This window comes from Pseudophryne corroboree, chromosome 1, assembly GCF_028390025.1.
Source record: "Pseudophryne corroboree isolate aPseCor3 chromosome 1, aPseCor3.hap2, whole genome shotgun sequence".
In the NCBI taxonomy this organism is placed as follows: Eukaryota; Metazoa; Chordata; class Amphibia; order Anura; family Myobatrachidae; genus Pseudophryne; species Pseudophryne corroboree.
This window is the reverse complement of record NC_086444.1, coordinates 1,018,783,402-1,018,788,799: the sequence shown is the minus strand read 5'-3', so window position 1 is coordinate 1,018,788,799 and position 5,398 is coordinate 1,018,783,402. Positions and strand designations below refer to the sequence as shown.

General features: G+C 40.3%; 1 pseudogene; it reads right to left on the bottom strand.

Annotated features, from left to right (window-relative positions):
- Positions 1-4,934: 4,934 nt before the first annotated feature.
- On the bottom strand, positions 4,935-5,052 carry LOC134946300 (5S ribosomal RNA; annotated as a pseudogene).
- Positions 5,053-5,398: the final 346 nt, after the last annotated feature.

Genomic DNA, 5,398 nt, shown 5'->3' with positions numbered 1-5,398 from the left:
CTTAAGACCCGATCCGCTGGCTTGTCTCTGCATAAATTTCTCTATATGGAGATCGAGGAAAGAGATTAGCCTACTTTTCCCTATGCTGACCATGCTATTCACCATAGCCAAAAAAGCAATTCTAAAGCACTGGGTTGTCAGATCGACCCCCTCCTTAGCCGAAGTTCTGAAAACTATGTTACAATATCTGTATTTCGACCGAAGGTCCACTCTCCTTACAGGCCCCTCAGGCCTTGCCGGGTTTAACAAAAAATGGGGCCCTTATATGGATACTTTAGACCAGACCACCCAGTCCACAATAAATGCAGCTTTTGAAAACTCTCAGTGGAAAATGTCCAGATAACCTGGCCTTCTTCTTCTCCTTTTCCTATTTCCCTCTTTATTTTCTCACCAATCTGATAGATTTCTGTCTCTCTCTGTATACTATACATTCCCAACCTATCACCTTAATTAACAATATAATATTATACCAGCTCAGCTACAATAACTTGATTAAGATCTAGGCTAAATGATGTATGGTTATTTATGCATGACCCTACCCTAATATGGTGTTACTGTCTTAAATGGGCGGACAGCCCCCCCCCCCCTCCCCCCCCCCTGACCTTTCATCCCCCCCCCCCCCCCCACACCCCTAACTGTATTTCCATATTCTCATACTGCATATTGTCGTTTGACTTGATATTCTTGTAATATTCCATTTTTTCAAGCGATCCTTTTGTTCTAGGGATTGTCACATTATGCTTAAGATGTTGATGTTTTATTGTCAAACGACTGTTTCATATAATTGGAAAACCTCAATAAAAATCAGTTTGATAAAAAAAAAAATCCCACATCACTGCACGCATCCTGTCACATCCAATTTGTTTGTTCCATTCAGTGTTGCCCAGTAAATGAGGGTGCCCATAAGCAGCTTCCTAAAGCTGCCTAATGGTGGTGCCGGCCCTGCTAGCTCCTCTTACTTTACTTCCTCCCACTCCTACCTACAATATTTTACACGTGCTGCTCCCATTTTCTGACATTCTTTACTTCTCCTCAGACTCTCCACCTTTCTATAAAACTTAAAACAGGCTCTCCAGACCCACTTCTTCACCAAACCCATCCAACTCTCATCCTATCATGCTGTTCCACGCTCACTGTCTACCCATCTGTTTCACCCCTGTTTGTCTGTCCCTCCCTTTTAGAAGGTAAGATTTCACAAGTAGGGCCCTCTTCCCTCATGTGATTTTTCTTCTCTTACATAAATCATTTTCTACTCCATACTACTTTCGATGGCACCAAATTACTTGGTTTTCTGCCACCCTGATACTTATTTCAGTATCCTCTGCTGATGCAGCTACTGTATGTTTATGTACTCTGTACTTGTCCTATATTGTATTAAAATGTAAGTCATTGTTTTGCTTATTTATGTGCTTTGTAATTAGGTGCTGCAGATCACTTGTGGCACCATATAAATAGAGGATAATAATAATAATAATAATAATAATAATAATAATAATAATAATAGTGGGGCCTTCTGCGATCGTGTTTATTCCCCATTTGTTGTTCACAGATGTGTAAAATGAAACTTGTAGCTGGTCTTGTTCAGTGGTTCTCAAACATATTTTTTCTGCCATAACACATTGAAGAATGACCTCCACACACGTGATACAAAAGTTTCAAGATTTAAAAATAAATGTAAATTTACATAATGTAACTAAAGCACGTACTTTAAATTCCAAACACACCCTTCCCCCTATTCTCTGCACACCCATCCCCCAATTCCCTTTAGCCATTGTAGTTTACTTACCTTAGGACTCCTTTCCTCTTAGGAACCCATCCTACCAAGTCTGCAGCTGTCTGTTCTCTGCTCCTTTCCATGACAGATGTCATTATGCTAAAACTTCTCTACAGCTGCGGCTGCCTCCCTTCTCCTGACTCCTCTCTAATGCTTATACTGGAGAGTTTGATTCCACACAGAACCTGTCAGGCAGAGCTATAAAAATGCATTTATATTTGTAGCATTTTGGTGGCCAACATGAAATAATTAAACCCCCACACCTTGGGTAATGACATACATTGGTGGTGCTCCCAAGAGTCAAAAAATGGCAGTATAATAAACTACAAAAAGACTACAACACTCTTGTGTTGGGGAACCTCTTAATAATAATAATAATAATAATAATAATAATAATAAAAAAATAATTAAAATATAACTTTTATTGATATGTATTAATATAAGGTATCAAAATGTCCCATTGGACCAGCCGATAATGGTATAAACAACAAATATAATGATAGAAACATAAAGGAAAAAGTAGATTTGTAACAGCCAGTATTTCAGAGGTTAGAATAATTGTGGATAGAGACCTATTCTGCAAAACACTGTAGTTAATGCCTATATTAATAATGCAGAAAAAGAAAATAATTCAAATTTAAATAAATAATGAGACAAATAAGTAAATATACATCTAAATGATGTAATGTCACAATCCAGTGAATTTCTGCGGCTATAGACCCAAAAAATTATTCTGCATAGAAGGTTTAAATAACCAGTAAAATGGGTTATCCTGTATACAGCGATCCTGATAATGTCATCAAAACCCTTAATACATGGATGTAAATGTGTTCTGCATGTATGCGTCAAAATTTAGAACCAAAGAACAGTACAGAAAATCTGCAATTATGCTTAGTTTCTGCTTTCCATCTGTGTGCTATACTGTAGCAGTGAGTGAGTGAGAGTACTAAAAAGCAATACATTTCTGTGATGAAATAAGATAAGCAATTGAATCTGCTTTTGCTACAGTTTTCCCATAGTCGCAAAACCAGCGCAGGGGAAACTGGGGATTTTCTAGCAATGAGAGTTCAAGGAAAAAATAGAGAATAAATGTAGTTTACAGTTTTCAATAAAGATCAAATAAAGAGTCATGGACTCTAAAGTAGAGATGAGCGGGTTCAGTTCGCCGAGAACCGTACCCCCCCCCCCCCCCCCGAACTTCACGTGTCAAACATGGGTCCGAGCCAGGCTCAGTTGTTCCCGCCTGACTTGGATTTACAGAACGAGGCAAAACGTCATCATCCCGCTGTCTGATTCTCGCGAGATCCGGATTCCATATAAAGGGCTGCGTGTCGCCGCCATTTTCACTCGTGCATTGTAGAGAGAGCAGAGAGGACGTGGCTACGTTCTCTCAGTGGAAAGCTCAATATAAGTGCTCAGTATCAGTGCTTACTTATTGCTGCTCAGTAATACTAGTAGTGTGTCTCTCCTGCTCAGTATCAGTTCTAGTATCCTCATCAGTGTAATAGTCCAGTGCTGCATCTTGCTGCTCTGTGTCAGTTCTAGTATCCTCATCAGTGCTCAGTATCACTGCTCATTGTCTTGTGCTGCATTGTGGTGACCAGTATACTACAGTATATTACTAATAGTCCAGTGTCTTGTGCTGCATCTTGCTGCTGTAGGGTGCTGTGTTAGTGTCCTGTCAGTGTGCATAGGTCATCATCATTCCAGTCACAGTGGTATCTGGGGGGTGACAATTCCAGAGGGCTTTTGTGCTGCTCACTAATACTAGTACAGTGTCTTGTGCTGCATCATGCTGCTCAGTGTCAGTTCTCCATAGTATAATCAGTGCTCAGTATAATCAGTGCTCAGTATAATTAGTGCTCAGTAAAATCAGTGCTCAGTATAATCAGTGCGCTGTTAGACGTGCGCCCGTTATCCGCCATTAGTGCAGTGGGATTTAGACAATTGATGAAGTTATTGTGTCCCCAGTACCAAATCCCATCTAGATTCCACTTCACTAGGCAGGCGATAGCGAGATTTTGCCAATTAATTCCAGTAATTTATAATTATTAATTATAGTGATCTTGCCAATTAATTCCAGTGATTTATAATTATTAATTCCAGTGATCTTGCCAATTAATTCCAGTGATTTGGACGTATAATTCCAGTTGGAATTGTTTGTGTCGCTTGGCTTAGTCTACAGCTACCTCATTGCACCCCTTCGACATCTTTGCATGAGGTGCGGTTTGGGGCCTAGTTTTTGAAAAGTGCCATCCTGTGTGACACTGCAGTATTAGTCCTGGGGTACTGCCATATAAGTCCACCAATTGCAGATTTTTTTAAAAGTGACTGGAGCGTGCTGGAGATGCTGTCAGTAGACCGAACAATTGCGGCCCACTCTTGACATTCAGCCACTGCGTGACACTACTAGATGGGCCAGGTGGTTGTGTCGCTTACCTTAGGCCTACAGCAACCTCGGTGCACCTTTTTTTCTTCTTTGCATCATGTGCTGTTAGGGAGCTTTATTTTGATATCTGCCCTCCTGTCTGACACTGCAGTGCCACTCCTAGATGGACCAGGTGTTTGTGCCGCCCACTTGGGCCGTTAGCTTAGTCATCCAGCGTCCTCGGTGCAAATTTTAGGACTAAAAATAATATTATGAGGTGTGAAGTGTTCAGAGTAGACTGGAAATGAGTGGAAATTATGGATATTGAGGTTAATAATACTATAGGATCAAAATTACCCCCAAATTCTATGATATAAGCTGTTTTTGAGGGTTTTTTGAAAAAAAAACACCCGAATCCAAAACGCACCTGAATCCAACAAACATTCGAAAGGGAGGTTTTGCCAAAATGCATCCGAATACAAAACATGACCGTGGAACCGAATCCAAAACCAAAACACAAAACCCGAAAATTGCCCGCTGCACATCTCTACACTAAAGGCAGGACAAAGTATGTATATTTGAGATGAGCCTCTTAGGCTAATGAAGAAAAAATTAGTTCCAAAGTGTGATGCACCACCAATTATGGTAGGATCTAACAGTAATTCAAGGTGTCAAAAAAGTGTCTCACTGGCAGGCTAAGGTGAAGTGGGTATAAGCACAGACTATACAAAGTTAGAGTGACTTATTGGTCAATGAATGTAGCACACTGATTAAATCATATGTTGGTTTCTCTGTTCACAGCACCCGGTCTCCCAGGTGGTTTCCCATCAATGTACAGACCAGGCCCAACATTGCTTAGCTTCTAAGGTCAGATGAGATTGGGCGTAGCCAATGTGGTATGGCTCTAGAGTATTTATCCACCAAACGTGCAATTCAGTGACAGTCTAATGGCAAAAAGGCAGATAAATGTATAAGAGAATATTCTCCTAAGCAAATACAATCCAACCACACAGAACTGAAGAGTGAGGTCCATAATAGTGAGGTAATCAAAATATATCAGCTCTCACAGATATTGGAAAAAAAGTAAATCACAGGCAGACATATTGAGGCTTATAAGGTATACTACTTCATCAGTTATTGTGACAAGATAACACACATGTCATAGAAATTGGAGTAAATTCTTATATTACAAGGAACTGTATTGTAGGCTGGTCTGTCGAACAGACCTGGCTCTGGAACTGGTAGCATGTTTCGCC